We start from the raw sequence: 12,952 nt of genomic DNA on the forward strand, positions 1-12,952 counted from the left end.
GAGAAGAAGCGGGAGACAGAGCGGATAGTTCGGAGAGTGAGGAAACAGGAGGAAACCACGGAACTGACTTGTGAGTGAAGAGTGAGCTGATTATTCATTTTAACACCCAGTGTTTTGACCGCGGTAGAGGGGGATGGTGCCGGGCCAAGAGAGGGGGGCCAGAAAAGAGAATTCCAGGGGCTGGATGAACCACCAGTGAGAACCAGCTCGGTCTTGTCGGGGTTCAGTTTAAGATGGTTGTGGTTCATCCAGTCCCTGATAAATGTCATAGTTGACTGGAAATTAGAGACCGAGAGAGGAGAGGGGGACAGATCAAAGATGAGCTGGAGGTCATCCGCATAGTTGTAAACAGTGACCTCCAGCTGCTGGAGTGCATAGATAAGAGGAAAGATATAGAGATTAAAGAGTAAGGGAGAGAGGGAGGAGCCCTGGGGAACACCGCAGGTGACAGGGAGAGGGGTGGAGGTGAAATCGCCCAATCGGACCGCCTGAGTGCGGTCCCTCAGAAAGGAGGAGAGCCAGACCAGAGCTGATCCCCCGATGCCGGCCGCCTTGACACGGGCAAGTAAGATGGTATGGTCCACCGTGTCAAAGGCGGCGGAGAGATCAAGGAGGACCAGTGCCTGGTGGTTGTTGTCATCCATACCCTTTCTGAGGTTGTCTAGGACTGAAACTACGACCGATTCGGTCGAATGCCTGGGGCGGAATCCTGCCTGGCGAGAGGCCAGCCCCCCATTCGCCTCGATGTGAGCGCTCAGTACCGCGGTGACGTGGCGTTCCATCACCTTGCCCAAGAAGGGCAGCAGGGAGATGGGGCGAAAGTTAGCCGAGATGGAAGGGTCCGCGCCGGGTTTCTTCAGCAGAGGCACTATGGTGGCGGCCTTTAGTGCAGGGGTCACAACACCCTGAGCCAAGGAGCTGTTAAGGAAGGCGATAGGGGGATCAGGGCAGCTAGAGTAGATTTGCTGTAAGATGCGTGCGGGGCAGACGTCCGCCGGAGACCCTGACTTTACTTTGGGGAGCATTGCCAGAAAAGATTCCTGAGTGAGGGGAGGGATGAGGGTGAGAGGGTTTTGGACGGTGGGGGGGGAGGGATCAACAAAAGCAGACGAGGGTAATGGGATATTAGCCTTGATAGTTGTGATTTTGTCCAAGAAGTAGTGATTGAGTTGATCACAGAGGGGCTGGGAGGGAGGGATTTGGGACGAAGTTCGGTCAGAGAATGCCAGGTCATTCACAATGCCAAAGATTACCCTGGGTTTGTTGTCGGCAGACGTTATTTTCGTGGAAAAGTAGTCGGTTTTTGCAGCCAGGATTGCTGATTTATATTTAGCCAGTGATGCCAGGAAGTGGGTTTTAGATGAAAGGCTATAATCTTTCCTCCACTGCCTCTCCGCCCGTCGGGCGCTCAGTTTGAGTTCTTTTAGGTGGTCGTTAAACCATCTATTGGAGTCCTTGAGTCGGCGGATGGAAATGCGACGTAGGGGAGCCACTGAGTCGCAACCTCCAGCCAGCCAGGTGTTTATGGCCTTGGCTTGAGAGGCAGATGATAGGCCAGAGAAGGAGGGAATGGAATTGCGGAGCAGGGAGGTCAAGGAGGGGAGATCCAGTCTGTTCCAGTTCCGCGCCCAGGTGTTTTTGGTACGCGGGGTTTTGGAAATTGGGTTGTGGAGGATGGAGAAGGAGATGAGGGCATGGTCGGACCAGGGGCATGGAGAGACAGCCACCGAGGCCAATGGAAGGTTGAGAGACCAGACCTGGTCGAGTGTGTGCCCGTGAGAGTGAGTGGGGACAGTTATATGTGACACGAAGTTGAAAGATAGTAAGGATTCTGTAAATTCTTTTGAGGCCGGGCACTCGTGTGGGTCTGAGGGCCAATAATTAAAATCCCCCAGCACCAGAACGGAGGCATAATTGACCACCAGATTGGCCAGTAGGTCTTGAAAAGCGGGTAAAAATGAAGGTGAGGGCTGAGGAGGGCGGTACACAAGAAGGCAAGTGATGGGAGGGGAGGATAAGAGCTTGGACAGGGTGCATACCTCTGCCTACCAAAAACCCAATGTCTAATAGCAAGTGTGTTCAATTCCTAATGAGACATACACACTGCAAATAACAACTTAGAGCAGACGCAATTGGCTGGGAAGAAATGTGTTGCAATATTTTTTAAATGGCCAAATACTGTTAAGAGCACAGCCAAAGTCAAATTGGGAGAATCCACTTACTTCTGGCTGCGTGATAGGCCAAACAAAATAATAATAGGTGTTCAATGTTATCCTCTGCAGGTCGATTGCAGTACTGGACCATCTAGAAGCGAAACTTTTAATACATAATGCACCATACTGAAACCTCATATAAAGGAACTTCACAAAAGGTGGCTAAATTTCATCTTCAAATGCCTCAGAACTTGATGAAAATGTATGTTCAAGGTACTTGCTGTTAGACTGCCTGCTGTGGTGTTCAATTGCAGACACACAGCTATATATATCCAATGAAATGTCTTGGGAATCTCTTTAAAAGATGGAATTAGCAGATGAAGTTATGGTTGTTGGATCAGACCACCAATTTCCCAATCCAATGACAAGTAGCCCAGATTCATATGGTGAAACCAATGTATAAAACTAGGTTCATTTCAGACCAACATTTCTTATAGGAGGTCAATTCATCAGTGGTCCATATATATATCTAATGTGAAAAAAAGGTCAGAGAGCCATTTAGTGCTCAATTCTAAACCGCCCAATGTGATAGAAGATTGGTATTAATAGAGCGCTCTGTACAAAATTGAATAGAGCTCTAACAATGACATTTCTGCCTTTACCAAAGTACGTGCATTTGCACAACCTCAAACCTCTGCCCCATATTGTCCTGCTGATTGAGTGATTGAGCTTTAGCTCTGCGAATTTCCATACCTGGTGTCACAAATCTCATAGTTGTTGTACAATGAAGATGCAAAAGTGCACCTGTCCTATGCTGGAGAATGGATCAGCTCTTCTCTCGTTGTGGTGCCCATGATGATCTGCTGTCTAACCTTGTAGCCATGTACTCAAAGCTCTCTACCTTTTCTAGCTGTATAGTTCCTACGCAGATTTTACCCTTGAATGTTTTATCAGGGTCATATATTTAATTTGTGGAAGACTAATTGCCAGGCTCTTAAGGTTGCAGTAATTTTTTTATTTTACTAATAGATTTTGCAAGCCCTGGGTGAAGCTAGACAAAAAAAAATTATCATCTGCAAAGCACAGTGCTTGTATAAAATATCAGTACATTTGGGGAGTTCAGCAAGAGAATGAAAACATCATTTATGTAAAGGGAAAATAGAGTGGGGGTGAGTACACACCCTTGCCTAACCCCTTTTTTCACTGGCAGCTATGGTCTGTTAACTCCCACATCACACCCCAACGAACCTGAGCATAAATATTCTCATGTAATCAAATAATAACAGTCAGCAGTAGAAGAGGCAACCCCATTAACTTAAGAGAGTTCCACAGTAGATGCCTTGGTACTAAAGCAAAAGCAGATCTTAAGCCAACTAATGTAATGTACAAATGATCATTTAAAATAAGTACATCCTTTCAATAAATAAGTAAAAAGCAAAAGTTCTGAGGAATTCTGCCCACTTTACCCCTAAATCCTGCTTGATAAGGAGGTAACATTTTGTCATCTGACATCCATTGATCTAGTTTATTTAGGACCTGTCTAGTGAAAATCTTTTGTAAGCTATCCACTTAGTATATAGGTCTACAATTTCCAGGTAAAGATCTGTCCCCCTTTTAAGTTATATATGAACAATTTCTTCCTCAAAATATTTTTCAGGTATTTCTCCTTCATTTGCAATAGGGTTTGATAATAAACGTGGATAGGGTAGCCACAATTTCATGTGGAAAAAGATCTCCTGGGATCTTGTCAGGCCCAGGACTTTGCCTGTCTTAAGTGAGTCAATGGCAGCTTTGGTGTCACCCATGGAGAAGAAGCAAGACTCTGTGGGCAACATGGGCCTTATTTCCAAGGTAGATGTATATGGGGTTGGTGGTCCCTCTGTTGTAGGGGGAGTGGAATAAGCGCTCTCAAAATGGGAGACCCATGCCGTTGGTTGGATAGGGTAGTCAGTGGGCTAACTACCCTGTCTACTGCCATGTGCAATTATATGATAAAAGGAAAACATATCTTTGACCTTTGTAGCCCTCAAAAGATCCAACCAAACCACCTCATCCCAGGCTCTTTTGCTTGATTTGAGTATGTGCTTGTAGTCTAACCTAGCTTTTCTAACCATATAAGGCACACATGATTTAACAGCTTGGACAAGGGAGAATTTCACCTGATGGCATTTGGAGTTGTACCATGGGTGACTTTTTGGGGGGAGGCAAACTGGGGGACCGTGGTCTGAGTGGACTGTTGGAAAAGTTTCCTTAGTTGATCAAATAATTGCTGATGGATTTCTATTATAAGAATATCATGCCTCAAGTGATCAGCATATGGTGCGAGAATTGAGCAATAAAGGTCATAGATCTCAATTCGAGCTTCCTGGTAGATTGACTTGCTCTAAAGAATAAGTAAACAAGGCAGGATATAAAATGAGTTGTAATACCCAATTGTCACTCTCAGTTCTGGGGATTACTCTAAAAATAAAACATCTTGTCTCACTGAGCGGCGTCCAAAAGAAAATAGTTTAGCCTGCTTTTGTAGGTCCTCACTCAGAAATGAATAATCTCTCTTGAATTGATTTAGACCACTCATTGCATGATGTGAGATAGTGTTAACTGAGCGAGCTGGGCAGCACCCACAGTGGAAGGTACACATGAGATTGTATTAGAGGAATGCCCCTAGCTTCATCTTGCTCTTCTGTTAACAAATGTTTGCTCAGCAAAGGTTCAAAGGTATCATTGGAATCACCGACTATCATGAAGTACCACTTGAGTGGTGGATTCAGAAAGTGGAAGTCTAGTATATGAAGAGTTGGGGACTCCTTATTGCACAGGAGAGGACAGTTGTAGATTGAATAAAGATTTATACTCCTCCCACACAATCGTGTTATACGTAATCCTAATATTCCAGGAGAATTAGGTTGAAGAGGTGTTACTTTACAATTTGATGAGATCTTGATCCATATAATTGACCCTCCCGAATATTTATTCACGATCAAGGCCAGCGATATATATATATGAAAAGAACTATTGATTTTTTCTCACTCCATGGGGAAGAAGATGTTTACTAAGGAATATGTGCAGTATCAGCAAGTGCTTTACTTCATAGGAAGACACGTTTCTCCCATCGCTGGCGTTGATCATGAGCAACGTTCAGGAGGGTCAATTATCTATCTATCTATCTATCTATCTATCTATCTATCTATCTATCTATCTATCTATCTATCTATCTATCCATCCATCCATCCATCCATCCATCCATCCATCCATCCATCCATCCATCCATCCATCCATCCATCCATCTATCTATCTATCTATCTATCTATCTATCTATCTATCTATCTATCTATCTATCTATCTATCTATCTATCTATCTATCTATCTATCTATCTATCTATCTATCTATCTATCTATCTATCTATCTATCCATCTATCTATCTATACATATATATATATATACATAATTATATATATATATATATATATATATATATATATATATTTTTTTTTTTTTTTTAACAAGGACTAATTAATCCTTTATTGCGCACATGATGGGCAAGCAAGGCTATTCTCCAGCGGCATGTTAACCCACTTTATATATATATATATGTATATATATATATATATATTTGACATTTTTGAGATTAGTATGTTGTTAGCAGAAGCAGAGAAATCAGCTTCCAAAAAAATGCTCTACATTCATTTTGCACATGCAAATTTTTGCACTTTATTTGCATAACGGATTACTTGGTCCACGTGAGTCATATTGGAGCACTTACTCTATTTCGAGGCATTTTATGAGGGGACTATATATATATAACATGATGACAATTCTAAACTTGAATATTTTACTATTTTAGTATGATCAGTAATCACTATTGTACAGGATGTCTTAAACTGTGTAAATGTATTTTACAGTTATTTGTTTTTAGTTCCTACTATTTCTCGAAAAGTATTTCTTTCAGCTCCATTATTGAGTTGAACATGTGGTATCCTGTTTTTTGTATGCACTGTCACTTTAAAAACACTCTCTGAGCATCACAAAATTGTTGAGTGAGCAAGCGGCTGTGTGCTGCGAAACGCGTCTTGGCATACGGGAAAAATAACCAACTCTGAAGCACTAACTTGGGTCTGTGTCCAGTTTGCGGCGAGTGGCGCTGAGTACCTAGCAGCGCGAGTCGTACTTTTGGATTTACTTCATATTGATGACTGTAAGGCTTCGCACAGTCATACACATACCCCTACTCCTGCTTGGTTGGCGTTCTTTGCGGAGCAACTCTTCTGGGGCAACCTGGAAGCAACTTTTGTCCAAGACGGAATCGAACGTCTAACCCCCGGAACCCGAAAACCTCCTGGCAACCATTGGACTTTTACCGAGTCGGCTGACGAGGTGGAGAATCCGAAGGAGACCAGGTAATGAATACGGAGGTATCCTGGGGTGGAGGAGTGTGCTCCGCTTTGCAGCAGCAGGCGATATTTGATAAGGCGCGTGTACTGCGATCGGACATTATTAGTGATAATTTCCCGTAAAATGTCATCCAACTTGTTGCGAGAGAGGGAGGCGGCAGCCTCGGAAATGTTTTCCGACACCCCTCAAATAACACAAAGCACTAAGGAAAATGAACCAAGGAGCAATGCTAACACCAGCTCACTACAATTTAAAATGAAAATATTAGAGAAGAAAATAAGAATGGAGACAAGCAAGTGGTGGGAGTCTCGCTCACTTCAACGATACATTGAAGTAGGGCGTGTCCCACGCGGCCTAAGAATACTAACGGCCCCTACATACGAGGTACAAAATCCAGACCTAATGCGTGAGTGGGCTGAGTGTAATTTGGACTCTTCGCAAAAATTGACGCTCCTACTGATAAAATATGCCGATATCGACAGGGCCCACCTCCTCACAGAGATTGATGCAATTAACGAGGAATTGGAATTAATGGGATCGGCTGATGAAATAGCCAAACTTCGCAAGGATATGCAAGGTCGCCTCAAGAAGGAGGAGGACAAAATAAGAGAACGTAAGGTTCAAAAATTTCAAAGAGACAAAACAGATTATGAGCTTGGACAAATCTTTACATTCGCGAAGAAATTTGATGTCATGCGAAAATCCCATTTAAAGAAAGGATCAACAACCAATATCACCACGGACACACAGAAGAGAAATGAAGGCTATAGTGAGACATCATCTGTGGGTCAATGCTCGTCTAATAGCGAATCTGAAGCAGAAATGCGTGATCTCAGGGGGGGAGCAATTAACAAGAAACCATCGCCTGGAGAGGAAATACATTTTTTAATGCGAAGAAATATTGGCAGCAGACCTCGAGGCCCACGGAACACAAACGCAAGTGGGCAAACTTCAAACGAGGCAAGAGACGTAAAGCAAACAGGAAACAACGGAGGCAGTTACAAGAAGAAAACAAGGAGCTACTGGAGGAAAAAATAAATCAAACAGTAGTCAATCTATCCTCTGTGAAACTAACTGCAGAAGAAATGAGTACTATTTTGAGCGGCAGATTCAGAAAGTGGAAGTCCACCACACAATTTCAATTACGCCAATGTCCGGATGTACATTTACAAAGGGGTGTGAAAATTGAAATTGAAAAAATTCCATACACTTTTTTGTAAACAAAAAAGTGTAAAACGGCCGCACTGCCGCAAAAAAGCAGAAGCAGCCAACGGGTTAAAGGCAAAATGGTGACACTGTATTAAAAAGCTAAATAAACAATGGACTTATGTTTGCTACCATGATCAGGAACCTGTTGGTTCGAAATGCGTAGGTGGAAGAAGGAAACAGGTCAAAATAAACTGAAACAGCAACTTCAAGAAGAGTGCGGTGTCTTTTGTTAAAAGAAAATTGCTGTTGCAAGGTTTTGAGAGTTTGTCCTGACTCGCCACCGGCACCAGCTTCAAGACGCTCCCCCCGTAAAGGACGCTTTGCTCAGAGGATATATATATACATATACATATAAAGTGGGTTAACATGCCGCTGAAGGATAGCCTTCCTTGCCCATCATGGGCTCAATAAAGGATTCAATAATCCTTGTTAATAAGGCATGTCACTTGTTGAAAACACAGGTCTTTCGATATGTCATGAAATAAAAATCCCCAATTGATTCACCATTGGATAACAAAGTAAAAAGTCACAAAAAGATTGTGGTGATAGAGTAGGGATGCAAATAATTGTCCCCTTTTGACATATGTGTAGAATGATAATGTTTAGTTTAATGTATTTAATAATGAATTATAATTGTTTAAGAGGACGATGACAAGCAGACATTATGACTTGTTGAAAGACTCTACTAACTATTTGCACATTCAAAGATGGTGCCTGATTATAATGAATGAATAGTCCTTCTTTAGATTTGTTATTTGACAACACTATGGGGTCGATTCCGATTCGGAAAAAACTTCTCCGAATAGCCGTTCGGAGCGTTTTTCCCGTACGAATCGTACCCTGCAGCCTCCCCTGTACGTACGACGAAGTACGATTCGTACCAGGAGCCGCACTCCATACGAGTCGTACAAGACACCGTACGACTGTAATCTCTGTACGATTCTCCCTCGGAACACGCTGTACGCGACATCTGTACGGTTCGCGGCTGGTTTTTACGACCCAGCAAGTACGATACGTGTCGGGTACGCACCGTACAACCCTTTTTCTACGGGAGCTGAAAACAGCCGTAAAAGCAGAGTTTGTGCCGAAACAGGTACGGAACGGCCCCCCGCGTACGGTGCGTACCCCCCATGGTCGCAGGGGTACGCACCGTACCCCTGTGATCATTGGGTGTACGAGCCGTACCCCCATTGTACGATCGGTGTACGAGCCGTACCCCCATTGTACGATCGGTGTACGAGCCATACCCCATGTACGATCGGTGTACGAGCTGTACCCCATGTACGATGGGGTACGGCTCGTACACCCATTGTACATGGGGTATGGCTCGTACACCGATCCTAAAATGGGGGTACGGCTCGTACACCGTTCGTACATGGGGTACAGCTCTTACACCGATCATACAATGGGGTTACAGCTCATACACCGATTGTACAATGGGGGTATGGCTTGTACACCGATCGTACATGGGGTACGGCTAGTACACCGATTGTACAATGGGGGTACGGCTCATACACCGATCGTACAATGGAGGTACGGCTCGTACACCCCATGATCGCAGGGGTACGGTGCGTACCCCTGCGATCATGGGGTGTATGGACCTTACGGTGTGTATGTTTTTGTGTGCTTTTCCGTACGACTCGCCCTTACCTGACGTGGACCGTACGAATCGCGTCCTCATACCCCGGTCCGGATCATACTCGTCGGGTCGTACGGCATGTGTACAAGTCGTACGGTTTGTGTACGAGTCGTAGGGTTCATGGTTTCAGCCTTGCAATACGTACGGATCGCGTTGATACGGACGGATTTACGGAATACGGATCGTACTTCGCGACTCAGACGGACAGGTACGATTCGTACGGAGAGGGCTCCGGATACAAATTGTACGGATGGTTTTTTTCCCGAATCGGAATCGACCCCTATATGTTCGTTTGCTTTGAAGGGGCCCGTCGACACTGACGAAGGCTTATGCTGAAACGCAGCTGTTTTTGATTTTGAGTGTACGTAAATAAATCCCGATTTGGATTTACACCAAAGCGAGTGTTAGTCCTTATTGTTATTGAGACAGTGGACCAGGAGATATATTTATATATATAAACACACTATAAATACATAAAACATATAAAATATTATTAGGAAAACATATATCAATTAATGTACACAGTAAATAAATATTAAACATTGTAAAATAAAAAAAACGACATTTACAAAAATTACTATAGGTAGTATAATACATTTTAAAATAAAAACGAATAAAGTTAAACACATAAAATATTAAACAATGAATGCAATAAACTCTATTTAACACAACTTATTAAACCAATTGGAGTCTACGACTATTAAATATACTATTTAAACTTTAGCTTATGTAATGATAGGGAAGGTGTTGGACTTTGGAGAAGCAAAAATTACTATTCCCATTCTAGTCTGTGCAACAGTAGAGAAAGCATTGGATTTCGGAGGGGTGAGATTTACTATTCACACTCCAAACAGCACAACAGTAAGGAAAGTGTTGGACTTTAGAGGGGTAACATTTACTATTCCCACTCCAGTCTGTACAACACCAGGGAAAGCATTGGATTTCAGAGGAGTAAAATTTACACTTCCCACTCTAGACTGTGCGACAGTAGGGTGAGTGTTGGATTTCGGAGCGGTGAAATTTACTACTCCCACTCCAGTCTGTGCAACACTAGGGAAAGTATTGGATTTCAGAGGAGTAAAATGTACTCTTCCCACTCTAGACTGTGCAACAGTAGGGTGAGTGTTGGATTTCGGAGGGGTGAAATTTACTACTCCCACTCCAGTCTGTGCAACACTAGGGAAAGTATTGGATTTCAGAGGAGTAAAATGTACTCTTCCCACTCTAGACTGTGCAACAGTAGGGTGAGTGATGGATTTCGGTGGGGTGAAATGTACTACTCCCACTCCAGTCTGTGCAACACTAGGGAAAGTATTGGATTTCAGAGGAGTAAAATTGACTCTTCCCACTCTAGTGTGTGCAACAGTAGGGAGAGTGTTGGATTTCCGAGGGGTGAAATTTACTATTCCGACTCCAAACAACACAACAGTAAAGAAAGTGTTGTACTTTGCTATAAACGTTATTTAACTAACTTTATTAAAACTATTGCGGTGATACCAGACCTTCTGAGACAGATTCAAGATGAATACAGTCCAGAACCGGCCTTAAATCTAGGTATGAAATTACTGAAAGATTTCAAACAGGTCTCGGCTATACTATTAGCCAACATCAAAGGTGAAGCAGCATCTGTGGCAATCCACCAGAAGTTAAAAGAAACAGATATAACAGACCAACCATATGAGCTTGCAAGAATTATTGGAAAATCATATGAAGAACTAGGAAGAGATAGTTTGAGAGGGAAACCATTAAAACCCCAGCTAACTGGAAAAGGTATTTATTAAAAATAATCTCACTACTCCTAAAAAGAAGTGGGAAAATACTAAACAGACACTTCCTAAAGAGAAACATTCTCAGTCCAGAGGAAGATCTCCCCAAAAGGGAGATAGGTCTCTTCAACGGGAACCCTCTGAAAGAAGGTATAACCTTAGAAATAGGGATACTTTAAGAAAACCTGATAGATATCAAGATACCAATACTCGTTCCTCTCGCACCTTTCAGACTTCTACGCAGAAATCCGAGAGGAGAGGACGATCAGAACAGAAAGAAGAACGCTTGAAGTCCAAAGAAGAACAGCACGTTCCAAAAAACAAGAAAACCCAATTCACAAAAAGAAGGTAGGAAGCATTAAGATCAGACATGCCGAGGATCTTGAGGACACAACTCAAGAACGGGGAGTGGGCCCAGACAATGCTAGACAGGGCAGCAGAAGTCACAATAGTTCGTAGGATCCTGATGGATCATCTGGAGATAGTGGACTTGAAGGAATACATTCAGGTTGAAACTGCCGACACCAGGGTTAGTGTACCTCACAAGTTATATGAAGTAACACTCCGGATGGAGGGGGACATAACTAGAAAAATAAGAGCACTCTTTTGGGAGAAGCTCTCTAAGGGCTATGACATACTTCTAGCTGAAAAAGACTGGCCACCTGGATTTGTTAGGCAGTGCCCACATGACGAGGAAGTAATTATCCCAGCCTTATCAAATCACATTCCTATTCATAAAAAATACACATATGCCAGAAAATGGGCTGTGGCCCAAGCTCCAGCATTATATAAAAATCATACAGGATGGGATGAGGATTCCCCTCACCATAAAATCCAGTTAAAAAAATCAACCTACTGCACAAAGGCAGTATCCAGTTAAGCAAGAAGCTAAGAAACAAGTCAGGGAGATTTTAAATCAACTTGAATACCAAGGGGTGATTCAAACATGCACCTTGTCAATGAACACTCCTTTGTTTCCTGTCTCCAAATCAGACAATTCATATCGTCTAGTTTTGGATTACAGACACTTAAACTCCTGTTGTAAAACATTTGCAGTACAAAATGCACATAGTGCAGCACTGATGAATAACATTGTGCGGAAAAAATATAAAACCACATTAGACATTTCAAATGGGTTTTTCTGTCAAAATATTCCGCTTTCTCAATTATGGGGACACATGACAATTTTGCCGTCTCGCCCAGGGATTCAAGAATAGTCCAGGGTTATTTTCAGCCAGAGTAACAGAGTTACTACAAACGAACGATGATGAGGCATTATCATATGTTGATGACATCTCTCTTACAGATGATGATTTGGACGTGCACTTGAAAAGAGTGAACACCATAATACTTGGGTTTGCTTCTGAAGGGTACAAATTCAATTTTAAGAAATCACGAATTGCCCACCTCAACGCCCTATTCTTAGGATACGAGTTATCAAGTGAAGGCAAAAGCCTGGCAGGAAACTTTGTAGAGAAATGTGCGCTGCTCCAAACTCCAAGAACGCTGAAGAACTTACAGTCAATTCTAGGTTTCCTTAATTTTGGAAGAGCATATGTTCTGAATTACGCAGAAAGGGTTAAACCTCTCTACGAAATAATCAAACCTGATTTCAAACCAACTAATTGGACAAAAACGCACACAGAAATTTTGCGTTCAGTGCAAACAGACATGTTAGCAAAAACACAATTAGATACACGTGATAATACACGCAACCTTGTGATCCGAATCATCCCAGGGAGATGCAGATACACGTACCTGACTTTTGATGAAGGTGAAAAGGTACCAATAG

This window comes from Lissotriton helveticus, chromosome 10 (assembly GCF_964261635.1).
Source record: "Lissotriton helveticus chromosome 10, aLisHel1.1, whole genome shotgun sequence".
Taxonomy (NCBI): Eukaryota; Metazoa; Chordata; class Amphibia; order Caudata; family Salamandridae; genus Lissotriton; species Lissotriton helveticus.